Raw genomic sequence first — 17,549 nt, forward strand, 5'->3', positions numbered from 1 at the left:
CAGCACATATGTATATCAGTTACACCATAGTTCTCTGTACAAACAATCCCGTTATAAATTGTAAAAAGTGTGTCCAGATCCGGTAGAAGTCTTTTCTTTAGCTAAGAACGTCAACTTTCTCATTGCAAGCCTGTCATTTCTTTGATCCATTAATTAGGGGTGGGTCCATGTATGTCCTTCCATCTTAAAGAAATTTGGCTTTCATTTCTTTCCATGTAGTTGGAACTGTCCAGAGAGAATGTGGAAAATGCACAATTTTGCGTCAACTGGGATAACATGTTCTATTAACCTGGAAATTAAGTCAAGAATTCCTTTCCATAAGGGTTGCAATACTTTATAGTCCCACATACAATGAAATAAGGTTTCCTTCTATTTACTACACTTAATACAGTCATTGCGAATACTGGGATTAAAACAGCCATTTGTACTTTAAAATCCTGAACCTTGTGTCAATGGTTTGGGTTTGAGCCACAAGACAGGTCTATCTCCAATCTTCTACAGGAAGCTCAATTTGGAGGTCATTTTTCCATGCAGTCAAATAAGAAAGGCTTTCCTTAGAAACGAATACGAATGATATTATCACCCCATTGCCTGAGGAGTCTCGGGGACTGCTCCCTTACACTCCTCCTTTATTAACTGGAATACTTGCTGATTAATACAACTCTATTCTACTCATTTGTTTTATATGTCGTGTTCTTCAGGAAAAATCTGGATTTTGTTTTTAACTGAAACATGGCAGCTAATTATGGAATGCTTTCCCTTTATTAAACTTTGCCCCGTACGTAGACAGTGCCTTTCTGATCTCACCGTGACCTTTAGATGTGGAGATGAGCTGGCTGTACTTCCAGCTGGTACTTTCAGCTAGTGAATACTACTTTTAACTCCTTTCAGATACATATCATGAAGACTGGTGAGATTAATCTATTTTCTAGACCACTGGGATGAGCCTGAAGTTTCTTAGCAAACTTCTGTAACTTATTATAACCACCATTAGGTTGGAAATAATCTTTCTGCCTTCTACAACTAGAACATATTTCCCGAGTTTCTTTCTTATCCACTGTAAAAACTAAGGTGTGGAATCTTAGGCTAAATTTTGGTCATTCTTTGGACTTGATGCTCACATTAATTCTATGGCCTTAGATTTCGGTTTAAAAGCTTGGTTTTTACTTTTATGGCCTTAGGCGATAAGGTGACTTATATTACATATTCCACCCCTATTCTCAAAACTTGATTCTTAGGTCCGCAGATGGAAGTTTTCTTGTGATGCCATGAACTGATCTGAAAGCAAAGGGTGTTATGGCCCTGTCCATAATCTGTTTTGGTGGCTGTTGTTGTCTGTGCCTTTAAGTCTTTGCAGGTCCCGGAGTGGATGAGCTGACGGCTGCTGATTGGTCCCCTGGCCATGTGATCTTCTTCAAATCCCTCACCAGCAGTTGTCCTGGGGCAGCCACTGACAGCAGCAGCAGACCTGACCCTGGCCTCCAAAACCTGAGACTTTTGTGCCTGTGATTTTTGCGGCCTTTCTGAGTTTTGTATATAGTGTGTACATTAGTTTTCATTGTAAATAGCACTGCAACAGAAGGGGTGAGCTGCCGTATTGTTTTTCCTTGCACTGTTTTCTCCTGTTTATTTCAGTTAGGGAGTTAGGTGTAGCGCTTGTCTTTTGTTTGATGTTTGATTTCACATAGGGTTCTAGATAGCACCTCCTCCTGACTTAGCTTGTTTTGTTTGTTATTTTGGCCTTTGTTCACCCTGGAGCTTCATTTTTGCAGTGTAGAGAATAAATCACAATTCATTAAGAAATTGGTTTTCCCTCTGTGTATGGTTTTGGGGACCAGGGCGGGGCAGTCTTTTCAAACTTATGTTGCGTTCCTGTACCCCTAGACTGGGGCGTAACAAAGGGGAATTCTGCATTCCAAACCTTCAGTCCAAAATGCTGGAACAGATAACCACTCTCTATTAACACTTTAAAAAAACAGCTTAAAATTCATGAGCTTTGATACATGTTTGGGCAGCATTTTGTGTTTCCTGTTGTCTTACTTGTGTTTATTTGATTTTTATTGTAAATCAATTTGTGGTTTTTTTTTCTTGAAAAGAGATTAATTTGAATTATAGAAGTATCCAGATGTTTAGAAACCTCTCTAATAGGTATTAGGTGTTAAGTTCAGGAAGTGTTGTTGGTGTGTGTGTTTTCCTTTTTCTGTGACCATTAGAAGCCAAAGTGAAAAATCACACACACACACAGGAGCACTTGGGATATGTATATTTTCAAGACTTTGGTTTCTACAACTTTCATCAGATGGATCACAGCAGCTGCTGCATACGTTATACAATCTGTGCACCACAGAAATGAGATCATGTGATTAATAATAAACACATGAAAACACACACATCCTGCCTCATCAGAGGCCTGTACTATGAGGGAGGATTTATTTCTTATCTGGATAACTTCAGGGTCAACCGTGGGTTTTCTGTACTACAAACATGGTTTACTTCTCACTGGAGTATGTTGCCGTGGTAACTTGCACAGTCAATATAACCTGCTCAGGTCAGATTCCAGATTAGTGATGAACAGGTGTGAAATCAACACATACTGAACAATCAGTTCTCTGGAAAGCAATGCCTTTTTTGATATAGAGTATTTGTATTTCTATGATATGCATTTGCAACAAATAAGGATTCTTAGACACAAATTTAGTCTTTAATTATTTTCCTGGTGGCTGTTTTTAACAGTTTTACAGCTATTTTATTTTTCAGTAAGCATTAATATAGCACATGAAAGTAGGGCACCTATTTGCTCTGTATGTCAAATTTGCACGTGGACTAACCCTACTTTTGAATTTTGTATTTAGATTTATTCTTTAGTTGTTCTCAGACCCTTAAACCCCACCGAGGCCACAGCTGAAAGAATAAAGACTAAAACTGTCTTTTAAACATTAATTTAAAAGACAAAATCTGATAGAGTGGAGTAGATTATAGTGTCATCAGATTCTTGTGTCTTAGTGATAGAGCTGTAATACTGATAAATCTGTTAACTTACACACACTTTGGAATTTCATCAGAAAGTAGATATATCTGTGCAAATGCTGCTCATCTCATCCAACCACACTTTTCTCTGCCCCCTCACTTCTGTTCTGCTGGGCTTTGTTGTTGTGCAGTTATGAACTCAGCTGCACTGAGCAGATGCACGTAGGTTGCTGTAAAGAGGGACATCATGTGGAGGTATTATATGGCTGTAAATTAAAAACCTCACAAACAGCAAGGTGTCTTGGAAGAAAATTCTCTACTTTGGCAACAAATTATATAAACACTCGAAAAAACAGGAAACGAGAACTTTTCTCATGGAACAAGAAGCTAAAAAAAACTGAGCGAGTAGGAGGGAAATCCTTCAGACAGACCCAGGCCCAGTCCTTCCAGAGAGGCAAGGGCAAATATATGAGGCTATTATTGTAGCAAAACCATTAGTGTGTGTATCCCAAGCTGCACTTTGGTTTTTTTAATCTGTTTGGAGTTTCCTGTGTGCATATTGAAATTTATGTGTGCATCTTCAGATCCGTGTTTGTTTAATCTGGTTTGGTAATCTCTACATAGATTTGTAAAAGAGTACAAGAATGTGCAAATGTGTATTCCGAATGTGTGTGTAAGATTTCTAAATGTATAAATAAATGTAAGTGTGCATTCATATTAATTTATGGAACGTCTTAAAGTTTACCCAAAGCCCTGCTTGTTATTCCCATACAGACTATGTCAGCAAAATGTGATTTAAACATAAAAAAACCCACAAAAAAGTCTTATGTCCTGTTAGTAAATTATGTAATAATTGATTAAAAAGCTAGGAAATGTTATTATTTCTCAATTATTGGGGAAAATAACAACCCAGGGTTTCTCTTCAGCACTACAGCTAGGCTGACAAAGAATCAAAGCTCTGCTGAGTCGAATATTCCTTCAACATTAACTAGTAATGACTCCATGAATTTCTTTATAAATAAAATAACATTACAATTAAAAAAATAATTACTCATAACAATCTCACAGATATATAATTATGTACAGTTACTTTCAGTATGATTGATATTTAGAGACTTTCTATCCTATTGATCCATCCATCTTATTCAATACCTCATTCCAAGACTGCCCAAAGAAGTCCTACCATTAATAGATACTTCAATCATGAATATGATTAATCTCTATTAATGGGCTGTGTACCACAGGCAGAGGTGGCAAAAGTACACACATTCTGTACTTAAGTAGAAGTAGAGATGTAGAGATACTAGTGTAAAAACAAAAATCCAGTAAAGGTTGAAGTTGTCACGTCTGCCGAGGCGAGCAGTGTGGTGTTGGAGGGAGAAAGGACCCAAAATGCAGGCGGTGGATGATAATGCTAGTGATGTTTATTTACAAAGTGGCGTAGTGGCAAAACGGGCAATGAGAGATGACATATAACTAAAGAAACCTAAACTGGGAAAACTAAATAACAAACCTGAGATGATACCAAATGGGGTGAGAGACAGAGAGACGCAGACAAGGAACAGGACACCGTGGAACACAGACAAACCGGCAACAGAACACACAGGGCTTAAATACACACAGCAGTAATCAGGGGATGAGAAACAGGAGGGCACAGGTGTGGGAGAAATCCCACACCTGGGAGAAATCAGAGCTGACGGGACAGGGGAAACGTAAACTGAACACACTCACATGAGACGGGGACCTTCAGAATAAAACAGGAAACTCAGACACAGAGACCCAGACAAGACACTGAACTAAACAGACAGATTCACAAACAGACAGTATGACACCATGGACAGACAGGACACAGAAGTGGGACCAGGGCAGGCACAGAACAGAAACCTAACAAATGGCAAATCATAACAGAATACATACTCAGAATAAACAAAAGCATAAAGAAACACAAAAAACTGAGTCGGCAGACTCAGGACCATGACGGTACCCCCATGACAGCCCAACAGAAACACAAAAAACGTTCAAAAAACAGAAAACAACCCGACCAGGTCTGGCAGTGCTGGTCCAGGAAGGAGGGACCGAGTCCAAAAACAACCAAAAAAAAAAAAAAAACCCGAAGCACAGAGAGCAGATCCAAAACAATTCGGGAGGCCGACCCGGAGGACGGCGGCACAGCAGTCCAGAACAGTTTATCTCCGGAGGCCGATCGCACGGAAGGCAGTGGCGGCGACAGAGCAGATCCGGAGGCCGGCCACGCAGAAGGCAGCGGCGGCGTTCAGCAGGTCGTCCACAGTGGTGACGATGCCCAACAAGCGGCCTGGCAGATGACCGACGATGGTGAGGCCGCGGGCTGGGCCAGGCGAGGCAGAAGAGGCTGCTGCTGCTGCAGGCGCGGATGAAGACACGGAGGCTGTACCAGATGAAGATGAAGACACTGTAGGCAACAGCGTGGAAGCCGCAGGTGGTGGCACTGCAGGCGATGGCGTAGAAGCGCAGGCGGTGGCGCTGCAGGCGATGGCGCTGCAGGCGATGGTAATGGCTGGACGGGCTCCTCGGACCCTCCAGCAGGGGCAGTCACAGAACCAGTGGGCACAGGGGCCCCTGGAACACACAGGGCAGAACCAGCAGGCACGGTGGCCTCTGGTAGACACAGAACGGAACCAGCAAGCGCGAACACCTCTGGCAGGGACAAAACAGAACCAGCAGGTGCGCAGACCTCTGGCAGGGTTGATGCTGACTGGAGTTGAGGAGCACATAGGTTCGGGTCGGGTAATGAGATCATGGGTGTAGGGTGCAGTTCCCGGCTGACTTCTTAGCCTCCAGGCGACTCTGGGGAGGCCCTGGAGAGAGTTACGGTCTCTAAACGGGCCAGCTTTTGAGGAACGATTACATTATTTATTGGATTGTCTCTGTGCTTACAATGGATGGATGAAAAACAATTCCCTTTGGATAGAATTGATTTAGCTTGTTGTACTGGAGGAGCAGGTGAAATAGGGCACAGCATAGCTGGACTGGCCATCGGGCATAGCGGGCATTTGCCCGGTGGGCCGCTGGCGATTTTTTGTTTTTATGGGCCGATGGATTTTTTTTTTTAGGAAGGGTATATATAATGAAAGGTGTTGGATTGGCCAATTGGTCATGATCGACTCTGGGCTGGACCAATTACAGCCGAGGAGGCCGAATGCACCCGCCCCCTTGTTTAGCAATCACGTGATTTTCGCGCATTGCATGCCGGGAACTCGTGGCAAAACAATCCAAGTACCGCATCAAATGCAAACATTTGCAGCACCGCAAAATGTTCATTCTCCGGTTCCAATACCTTCTTGTTTTTTCTTTACAGTTTACCGACGGATGTGTACAGGACCTTGAAACGCACCGTGTAGAACGAAAGACCATCGTACGAACAAAGGTAAGTTTACCAGTCTCACAAATCGTCGTCATAAATACACATTCGTTAACCGTTTATTAATATAACCTTTGAGCTCAACGGTAATTAATTAGTAGTGGAAATAATTTCTGGTAGAATTACAGAAATGTAGCAGTGACAATAATATTGTATGCTGTAATCGCACTGGACAATTAGTGATACAAAACAACTGTTTTATCCTGTGAATAAAAGTATATGTTTTTGTCAATGTACCATGGTAATAACAGAAGCGAAACGCAATATTGTGTCAGGACAATTCACTATTTATGCACAATAAATAAAGGAGCATAGCGCGACAATTTCTGTTCAGCGCCAGACTTGCTTGTAACCTATATCACCAATTATGTTAAGAAAAATGACGTATTAACGACTAAAAAACTCTGACCTTTGTGGGAATGCTTGGAGCAGACTAACATGTGAGCTGGAGTGTTCTGGGACGTTATATTTGGTATATCCAGACCATCCGTCGGCTCTTACTTCGGAAACATGGCTTAAAACATTTCTCTTCAAGGACGTAATCCGATTTTTAAAAAAAATGATCGGCTTCCCGTGGCTGTCATGCGACCGGCTATTGCAGTTAATAATACAACAGCTTCTTGCCATTTTTTGTGTTTCTTTTTATCGCTGTGTGACTGAGTTCAATTGAAAGCCTGCGTGCGCTAGTACCTCTTGCCACAAGTTCCCAGAATCCTTTGCGGTTTTACCCCTGAATGACGTCACATTTTCAATCTTTATCCTGGTGGGCCGGTCTCTAGTCAAAATGCCCGGGCCGATTTTTTGTCCCAGTCCAGCCTTGGGGCACAGGGTGAGTGGCTGCTGAACAGGGGGCTGAACTGAGGGCAAATGAAGTGAAGTAAAGTGTAACCACTGACTCATTTTAAATAGTTTAGGACAGCCAAACTACGGACCAGTTGCTAGGTTCGGCAGGGCTACAATAGAAAGCGAGGCGAATGCAGAATGAAATGGCTGGAGACAGGAATTTGAGCAGCAACAGTTATTATTTTGCACAAAAATGAAATAAACAAGACACAAATTCCACATTGACAGTAGTAGTGATAATAACCATAACAATAAGAAGAAGAAGCCGGCAAAACAAAAATAACCCCCAAAATAGTCGTTTGAGCTCAATATTCAATTGTCTTTTTGTCTTTGGTCATTTGTCAAGTCAAAAATTCTTAGTCTAGTTCTTGTTCTCTTTCGTTTGTGGTTTGTGTGTTACCACTTGGGAGTCTCCGTCGAGGAAGAAGAGTAAGTTCCTCTGCAAAGTTCAGTCTGGGCTCAGGCTCGCCATCTCCATCCGGAGAGAATCCATTGGAATCCAAAATCTTAGTTCCTTCCACACGGACAAGGGAAAAAAACCTAGCCTGCACAACAATATTAACATTATTGTACACAGCCAGCTCCGTTTCTTCTCTTGTATCACAGCTATAGCTTTAGTTCTTTATCTCTTTTCACATTTCTTTCACATTACCACAGTAATACATTACATGCATGCTTTGAATATATCTCTCGTTATACATGAAATTATTTTAACCATGTAAACAACAAATGAATTTCTTGTTCTCTTTTTAACCATGAAATTATGATTAATAGGTATAACCAGCAAGATAATACATTTTTCCAATCATCCTTCGAGTATGCTAAACAAATCCTACCACAACAGCATTTCAACCGTTTTTAAACAGCAAATTACCACTCGCGAATCGGTATGAACAGAAGAAACAACTTTTAGCAACAGACTAACACATTATTAACTTTTCAAACCCATGGGCTAAACTCACCAAAATGTTAGAAAATTCCGCACGAGCTATCCGTGACCTGTCTCATCTATTTCCACGTGCGAAAATATCTAGCTCATGTGAAATGATGGTCTGGTGTTTCGGAAGACGGGGCTAAAACCACCTTCAACCAATGAAAAAGGCATTTATCCCTTGTGATCCAGCAACAGAAAATAAAGTTTGCTAGAGGATCACACTTCCTTTTTTCAAAATAAATGTTTCTTTTCAAAATAAAATAATGAAAATACATTTATACAATCAAAACGAAAACAAGAAAAAAATAACAAAAGGTAGTTTTCTCTACTGGGTTACACTCTCCCCAGCTAAATGTCATGCACGTCTCGTTGCATGTGTAGCCAGTACTGTCCCTCTGTACTGTTTAGGGACTCAGAAAAGGCTATGCTCAAACCCTGGAAAAGTGATTTCACAACAGTAACTAGAGGGTTTCCTAAATCAGGATAATCAAGTCTTTTAGGTGGATGTCTGATTCTTGTTGACTGTCTTACTGGTTGAGTTGTAATGGGATCACAACTGTCCATCTCATCAGGTGAGTTAACAGGCTGGTTTCCTGGTTCTTTAACCAAATCCTCAGGTGATTCATCCAATACGGTTCCCGTTCCATTGTCCACAGGATCGTCAATTCCAATCTCATCTCCATCTGGTAAGTTTTCAACAAGCACATGATTGGTAAGTTCGTCTTTGCTTGCATCTTTATCCATATTCAGCTCCTTGTTGCTAGCAATTTCAGAAAGGTCACAATCAGGTAAGTTTGTAATGTCTGGTTCATGAGAAGGTTTTGGATATTCATGTACAGTAGTAAATCTGGTTATTTCTTCACATGGGGAATCATCAACCCATTGAATGAAAAGTTCATTGTCAAGTTCCATTGATTCTTCATCCTCATTGCTTTCTGTGACAACAGTTTGACGCGTTTTAGGACGGTGAACCTGCTGTGGCTCAGATGTGTCTGCGGTGGCAACCGGGAGGAAACTGCAGGGAAGCAACAGGTCTCTGTGTAAAGTTCGGGAGGGACCTTGCTTGGACTCGGGTTTAACAGTATAAACGGGTAGGTCGCCTGCACGTTTGACTACCACATGGATGTCTGCCTCCCATTTATCAGCAAGTTTATGCTTGCCACGCAGCCGCACGTTTCTAACTAAAACCCGGTCCCCAGGTTCAAGTTCTGAAACAGTTATTTTGCGATCAAATCTGGCCTTATTCTTGTCTGCCACTTTTTGTGCGGTTTGAGAAGCTAACCTATAGCTTTCCTCTAGCCGTTTCTTGAGACTTTCAGCATATTGCGAATGTGTCACTTTTTGATCTTTGCTGAGAGGAAGTCCATATGCAAGATCAACAGCTAATCTGGGTTTTCTGCCAAACATCAACTCGTAGGGTGTAAACCCTGTTGCATCACTACGGGTGCAATTGTACGCATGTACTAATGGCATAACATAGTCTTTCCAGTGAGACTTTTGTTTGGATTCCAGTGTTCCTAACATACTAAGTAGTGTTCTATTAAATCGTTCAGTAGGGTTACCACGTGGGTGGTACGGGGTAGTTCTTATTTTCTTTATCCCAGAGATCTCACACAGATCTTTTATCAGTTTTGCCTCGAAATCAGGACCCTGATCGCTGTGCAGGCGCTCAGGTATGCCGTAGTGGACAATGAACTGGTCCCACAGGCACCTGGCGACCGTTCGTGACTTTTGATTAGAGGTGGGCAACGCGAGGGCAAACTTAGTGAAATGATCGGTTATCACAAGGATATCCCGTGTGTTGCTACTGTCTGGTTCTAGACTGAGAAAATCCATACAGACGAGTTCTAAAGGTCTGGTTGTTGTTATGTTGACCAGTCTAGCTGCTTTTTCAGGGGGACTCTTTCTCCGTATACAACGATCACATGTTTTCACTTTCTGCTCAACCTGTGTCGCCATGCGTGGCCAATAGAATCGGGTTCTGACCAGATCAAGGGTTCTGTCGATACCTAAGTGGCCCATGTCATCATGCAAACTTTGGAGCACTGAAGCTCTGAGCTCCTCAGGAAGAACAAGCTGGTGGGTCACCTGGTCTCCATCTTGTCTTTTTCTGTATAACACCTCATTGTGCATTTCCAACCGATTGAGTTCCCTAAGCAAAAGAGGGAGATCTGGGAGTTCTTTTCTAACAGTCGGTGGAGGTGTCTGACCATGTTCGATTTGTTTGATAACTTGGCTGATTGTCGAGTCTGCTCTCTGCTTATCCTTAATTTCTGATTGGGACAAGGCAGGGATGGTTGGTAAGCCATGATGTTCTTCTGAAACATAGATGTCTGGAATCGCGTCAGCTGAGAGGGTAAGCGATTCTACAAGTGTAACACCACTATCCTGACAATCATCACTGACTTTTACAAGGTGATTTTGACAGATTGCTTGGACAACATCACTATCTACAAGCTTTATGGTGTCAGTGGTGTCAGTGTCAGCTAGGTGACGCTCTACAAATTGGCTTACACGCTCCTGCTCTTTCCTGGACTGGACATCATTTACGAGTTCTCCATGAGGACGTCTAGACAACCCATCTGCGTCTAGGTTGTGCTTGCCCGCTCTATACTGTAACTTAAAGTTGTAGTTAGATAAAGCGGCAAGCCACCTATAGCCAGTGGCATCTAACTTAGCAGAGGTCAATATGTATGTGAGTGGGTTACTATCTGTAACCACAGTGAACTGACCACCATACAAATAATCGTGAAACTTTTCAGTCACTGCCCATTTGAGTGCTAAAAATTCCAACTTGTGGGCTGGATATCGTGCTTCACTTCTTGATAACCCACGACTGGCAAAAGCTATGGCTCTGAGCTGACCCTCCTGCTCCTGGTAGAGTGCTGCACCTAAGCCAGTAGTACTGGCATCGGTATGGAGCACATAAGGCAGCTTCGAGTCTGCAAAGCCTAAGACGGGGGCTGACGTTAGCTTTTCAATGATGGAGTCAAAAGCTTTTTGACACTCTGCGGTCCATCGGTCCTCAAATGGCAGTTTGGGATCAAAGTAGGTCTGGTTGGGTTCTTTGGACTTTGATTTCTTACGTAGTGGTGGGTAACCACGAGTGAGGTCATTGAGTGGGCGTACTATGGACGAGTACCCTTTTACAAAACGTCTGTAGTACCCCGAGAACCCCAGGAAAGATCTTAGTTCTTTGAGATTCTTGGGCCGTGGCCAGGTCTTTAGGGCCTGAATCTTTTCGGGATCCGTCTCAACTCCGCTTTCAGAGATTACATGCCCAAGATACCGAACTGTGGTTTGGAAAAATTTACATTTTTCCAGCGATAACTTCAGGCCATACTCTTTAAAGCGATGGAGTACCCGCATAAGTCGGCGTTCGTGTTCTTCCAAACTATCTGAGAAGATGATGAGATCATCTAAAAAGACTAGCACTTCATGTAAGTTCATATCACCAACAGCGCTCCATCAGCCGCTGGAAGGTGCTTGGGGCGTTGGTTATGCCCTGCGGCATGCGGTTAAACTCCCAGAACCCAAGCGGTGTCACAAACGCGGTCTTTTCTTTGTCTGCCTCCTCAACTTCTATCTGGTAATACCCAGATTTCAGATCGAGGACCGTGAACCACCTGGATCCTGAAAGGGCAGAGAATGTCTCTTCCAGATTTGGAAGTGCGTAAGAGTCTTTTATTGTTTGCAAGTTCAGCTTGCGAAAGTCTATACATAGACGCACATCATTGTTCCGCTTTCTCACCACAACAATGGGAGACGAGAAAGGTGATTGAGACTCTCTTATCACACCTGCAGCAAGCAGCTCCTGCAGGTGTTTCCAGACAGCCTCAAGATCTTGAGGGTGTATAGGGCGTGCACGGTGCTTGAAGGGAGTCGGATCATTAAGCTTGATGGAATGTTTCACCTTGTTCGTACACCCAAAGTCAAGATCATGAAAAGCGAATACTTCCGGAATGTCACTGAGTTGCTTGGTTATCCTCTCTTTCCATTCACGTGGAATCGGAGAGTCACCAAAATTGAAATTCAGCGGTGTCTTACTTGTGGCTGACTCATTAACACTGGTGACATTATGCTGGGACATGATACAATGGAAAGCTCCCAGCTCTGCAATGACACAAGTAGACGGGATAGTAACATCTTGTTCTGTTTCATTTGTAATCATAACAGGCACTTTGTGTGGAGCTAGGGAAGGAAGTGTTATCAAGCAAGTTTTAACACAAAGGCCACCAGGCAAGGAAGACTGAGAGGGGTGTTCAACTATGGCACACGTGTCTGCTGCAGTACAATGAACGTTAGCAGATCCCTCTAAAACTACTGTTTGGCCTGCTGGAACTACAACTGTAGCCTTGCCTGACAGGGTAACTAACCCAATGCTCCCATCTTTGTTCTGTGTATGTCTTAGTTCTAGAGTTTTCAACAGGGCTCTAAACCCGCAAGGACTAGGTAAGTAGTCAGAAGTCTTAAGGTCCAAAAATTTTTCATAAAGGACATCAAGCGTGTTTGTTCCCACCAACACTGGGGTCTGACTGTTTGGATGAGTGTCTGGAACAACAAGAGCTAAGGTTGGTATGTCCATCTCTGCATCTAAGAAGTCTTTTGGAAAAGTAATGCATGTCTCTATATAACCCAAATAGGGGACGGGCTGACCTGCAGCACCCTCCACTTCCAAAAGATCATAGAGTGGGTTAAGATTTTGATCTGGAAAGTTCTGTTTGTAGAACGACTCAGCGACTGTGGTCACTTGTGACCCTGAGTCCAGGAGACAATTTACATTAACGCCAGAAATGCTAACTACTGCTGTGCATTTAGAGCCAACCAACCCTTTTGGCAGACTATACTTCTGTGGCTTAGTGACAGATTGCTTACAGTTAGCATGTTGCATGTACTTAGTGGGACATGATCGCCTGGCTGCAGTCTCCATTTGCCCCGCAATAGAGACTGTTTTCAGTTTAACTGTTCCTTAGTGGCTGGAGGGTTCTCAACCTCCCATTTCCTCTGTTTCTCTTTAAACAGTTTGCGCTTTTCAGCAACTAGGGCTGGGTTTGGTTCATTTTCGCAGTTTGGCTTGATGTGGCCATCTTCTCCACATTGGAAACAGTACCACGGTTTGGGTGGGGTACTTTGAGTTTTAACTGTTCGTTCTGAGGGCTCCTTGCTCACTTTGTCTGGCTTTCGGTTTTCTTTAGACTTGGTATGGGAGGCATATCTGGAATTCTGCGCTTTTGATTTCGCGGTCAGCTGCACCAGTTGGGCCTGGAGCTCTGCAACTTGCTTTGAGAGTTCTTTAATTGAGCTTAAGGTGGTTGTGTCTTCATTTTCGTCTAAGCAGCCTTTGACTGTTTGGAGGTGGTATGTCGCTTTTTGTTTCGTGATGTTCAAATGTTGCTTCATTCGCATTGTTTTGGTAGCATTTTGGTCTTCTTCTGTGCGTAATAAGAGAAGCAACTCAGGAAAAGATGGGGGGTTTATCCGTTTTTGTTTTAGTTGAAGTGCGTTTAAAAGGGAATCATCCCAGCAACCACGTCAGAACTGCGTGACAAGGAGTCTGTCAACATCATTGCTTAAAGCACCACCCCGTTTTACAGTGTGAGTTAAAGCTACCTGAAGGCGTTGTACGTATGACGACGGTTTCTCACCTGGATTTTGGAAGGTGTCAAGAAATTTGGCGTAAAGCTCTCCACCATCTTGAACTGTCCCATAGGCAGAATCCAACATTTGAAGGTAGTCTGCAGGTGAGCTGTCTGGGTTCAAGTGCTTAACTACGTCAGCTGCCGGGGGTAAGAGAGACTCAAGAATCTTTCGCGATTGTTGCAGTTGCGACATGGAAGTGTCACTCAAGATTAGTTCAGCACTGGAACGCCAAGTATCATAATCTGGCTCATAGGTTGGCCGGGGGTCCTTGCCAGAAAAAGCTCTGAGTTTTTGTGAAAAATGTTGCACTGAATGATCATCTCTTCTCACAATGTGCTCAACTACTACACGCTGCACCTCAGGAGGGTTTAAATCAGGTGCAGGTATGGTGGGTACACTATGAGCTGGGTTTCTTGCAGTGTGATTTGACTGGTTCGATTGCTGTGCACCATCAACACTGGGTTCAACAGCTGAAGGCTGAAACTCAGCCAAGGGAGATTCAGGTAAGTCAATTTGCTCTGATTGATCATGTTCAGGCTCTTTGATTGATTCAGCTATCTGTGACATCATGTCTTTCAGAACATCTGCAAACCCTCGGCCGCTCATTTTGGCTAGGTTTTTTAACTCAGTGAGATATGACTTGGTTGTATCATTCCCCACACATCGCGTGTATACGCTTGCAAGAGACTGTATTCTATACTTAACCCCGCTATCGGATATGTGGTTGTAAGGTAACGGCTCAAGAGCATCAACAGCAGTACCTGAATTGTACTCAACAACAACACTCGAGATAAACTCAGATTTACCCTCATCTACCTTTAAGACTCTTGAGATTGACCCATACTGTTTTAGGAATTCAGTCACCTCATCAATTTGCTCATCTCCAGCTATTTCGCTCACGATCACCGAATTTGGGACTTTAACAGATTCACGTTCAACAAGACGGTCCATTTGGGGTGCGTTATATACTTGTAATCACATGAGAAAAAGCCTCCTGGCTGGCTCGCCAAGACTTACTGTAACCACTGACTCATTTTAAATAGTTTAGGACAGCCAAACTACGGACCAGTTGCTAGGTTCAGCAGGGCTACAATAGAAAGCGAGGCGAATGCAGAATGAAATGGCTGGAGACAGGAATTTGAGCAGCAACAGTTATTATTTTGCACAAAAATGAAATAAACAAGACACAAATTCCACATTGACAGTAGTAGTGATAATAACCATAACAATAAGAAGAAGAAGCCGGCAAAACAAAAATAACCCCCAAAATAGTCGTTTGAGCTCAATATTCAATTGTCTTTTTGTCTTTGGTCATTTGTCAAGTCAAAAATTCTTAGTCTAGTTCTTGTTCTCTTTCGTTTGTGGTTTGTGTGTTACCACTTGGGAGTCTCCGTCGAGGAAGAAGAGTAAGTTCCTCTGCAAAGTTCAGTCTGGGCTCAGGCTCGCCATCTCCATCCGGAGAGAATCCATTGGAATCCAAAATCTTAGTTCCTTCCACACGGACAAGGGAAAAAAACCTAGCCTGCACAACAATATTAACATTATTGTACACAGCCAGCTCCGTTTCTTCTCTTGTATCACAGCTATAGCTTTAGTTCTTTATCTCTTTTCACATTTCTTTCACATTACCACAGTAATACATTACATGCATGCTTTGAATATATCTCTCGTTATACATGAAATTATTTTAACCATGTAAACAACAAATGAATTTCTTGTTCTCTTTTTAACCATGAAATTATGATTAATAGGTATAACCAGCAAGATAATACATTTTTCCAATCATCCTTCGAGTATGCTAAACAAATCCTACCACAACAGCATTTCAACCGTTTTTAAACAGCAAATTACCACTCGCGAATCGGTATGAACAGAAGAAACAACTTTTAGCAACAGACTAACACATTATTAACTTTTCAAACCCATGGGCTAAACTCACCAAAATGTTAGAAAATTCCGCACGAGCTATCCGTGACCTGTCTCATCTATTTCCACGTGCGAAAATATCTAGCTCATGTGAAATGATGGTCTGGTGTTTCGGAAGACGGGGCTAAAACCACCTTCAACCAATGAAAAAGGCATTTATCCCTTGTGATCCAGCAACAGAAAATAAAGTTTGCTAGAGGATCACACTTCCTTTTTTCAAAATAAATGTTTCTTTTCAAAATAAAATAATGAAAATACATTTATACAATCAAAACGAAAACAAGAAAAAAATAACAAAAGGTAGTTTTCTCTACTGGGTTACAAAAGGTTGAAATGAAATGATGGTGGAGTTGGAGACTGAGCTTGAGGCCGGGCGGCTGAGCTTGAGGCCGGTGTTGTGCCAAAAAGTGATTTCCAATGTTTGTGTGCATTTTTTTTAATGTGTAATATCATTACGTATGTTGCTAAATAGACTTTGGTGAACAGGTATTACAAAGGGGTTATATATAAAATGCAAGTTTTGATTTGGCACTGTATAAATAAAATTGAACTGAATTGAATTGAAATACAGACAAGTGATCAGTTACAAGTCACCAGCTTTTCAATTGGCTGTCTTTTTAAATGTTACTTTTCCTGCACTTCTACTATGGCAGATCTGTGAAGCAGCTCTCTGTAAGTCAGGGGTTCATTAATGCTGAGCTCAGGCTCACAGGCTCACATCGCCTCTCTAGCTCACAATCTGGGAGCATATTACTCAGTCTTTAAGCATGACATTTGTCAGCTGGTAGTGGTGGTTGTCCCCAAGGCAGGCTCAGATGGACATACCACAATGGATTTACCATATGTTTGCTGCAAGTACATGTTCATGTTTTTTTCAGTAGCTGTCATAAGTGGCTCATATTGGAGCTGTGTAAAAAATAAAATGTTATCTGTGACTGGAAACAGCTGTGATTGCTCAGCTTATTGCTCACCTTACAGCTTCCATCCACTGGTAGAAAGGAGTTACCTGAAGCAGGTAGCCAAAAAACTCACTGTGTGAGAGTTACTGGAGTATATGGTATCTAACTAGAAGCCAGAGCGATGTCACAATCTTTTATTTATTCATAAGTATCCTACTGTGCCAAGCCAAAATTTATACTGTGAACATCACCTTTAGTGCCACAGCACTAAATCACAAGTGATTTATGGAATCCCGAAAACAAATGGTGAGAGAAAATAATGAAAACTTTATTTTCAGGGGCCCACCGTCATGTTAAATAAGCCATTGATTCAGACAGAAATACAATTTTAAAGCACATTTTAGAGTACATTCAAGGTATTGTAATTCAATTCAATTCAATTTTATTTATACAGTGTCAAATCACAACAACATTTGCCTCAAGGCGCTGTAGCTCCCGTTAGCCACCACGCGGACAAGTTCTTGTTTACAGATGATTTATTCAATGTTCGGCGACAAGATCACTCAGCGTCGTCATCATCATCATCATCGTGAGAACTACCCAAAGAAAACAATTGCAATAAGCAACATGTTTACAATAACTCTTATCACAGTAAATCCAAACAATAAAGGTATAGACACATAAATGCCCTTTTATGGCACTTTCATTGAAACTGAAATTAACAGAGGCACCCTGAACACACCTCATTGCCTGCTGTAGCCAAACGGGAGAAAGTCCGTTCTTCGCGCGAGCCGCTACTCCTCTCAACGGTGAGTCCACAATTGGGTTTAATTTAACTTAACTTAACTTATGTGTTCTTTAAAACTTAAGTCCAGTTTAAAGCAGTAGGACGATGCAGCTGAACTCACAGAGCGCCATGCTTCTCTGCTCTAGTGTCACC

The sequence above is a fragment of the Aulonocara stuartgranti genome (assembly GCF_965226115.1).
Source record: "Aulonocara stuartgranti genome assembly, chromosome: 15".
Taxonomy (NCBI): Eukaryota; Metazoa; Chordata; class Actinopteri; order Cichliformes; family Cichlidae; genus Aulonocara; species Aulonocara stuartgranti.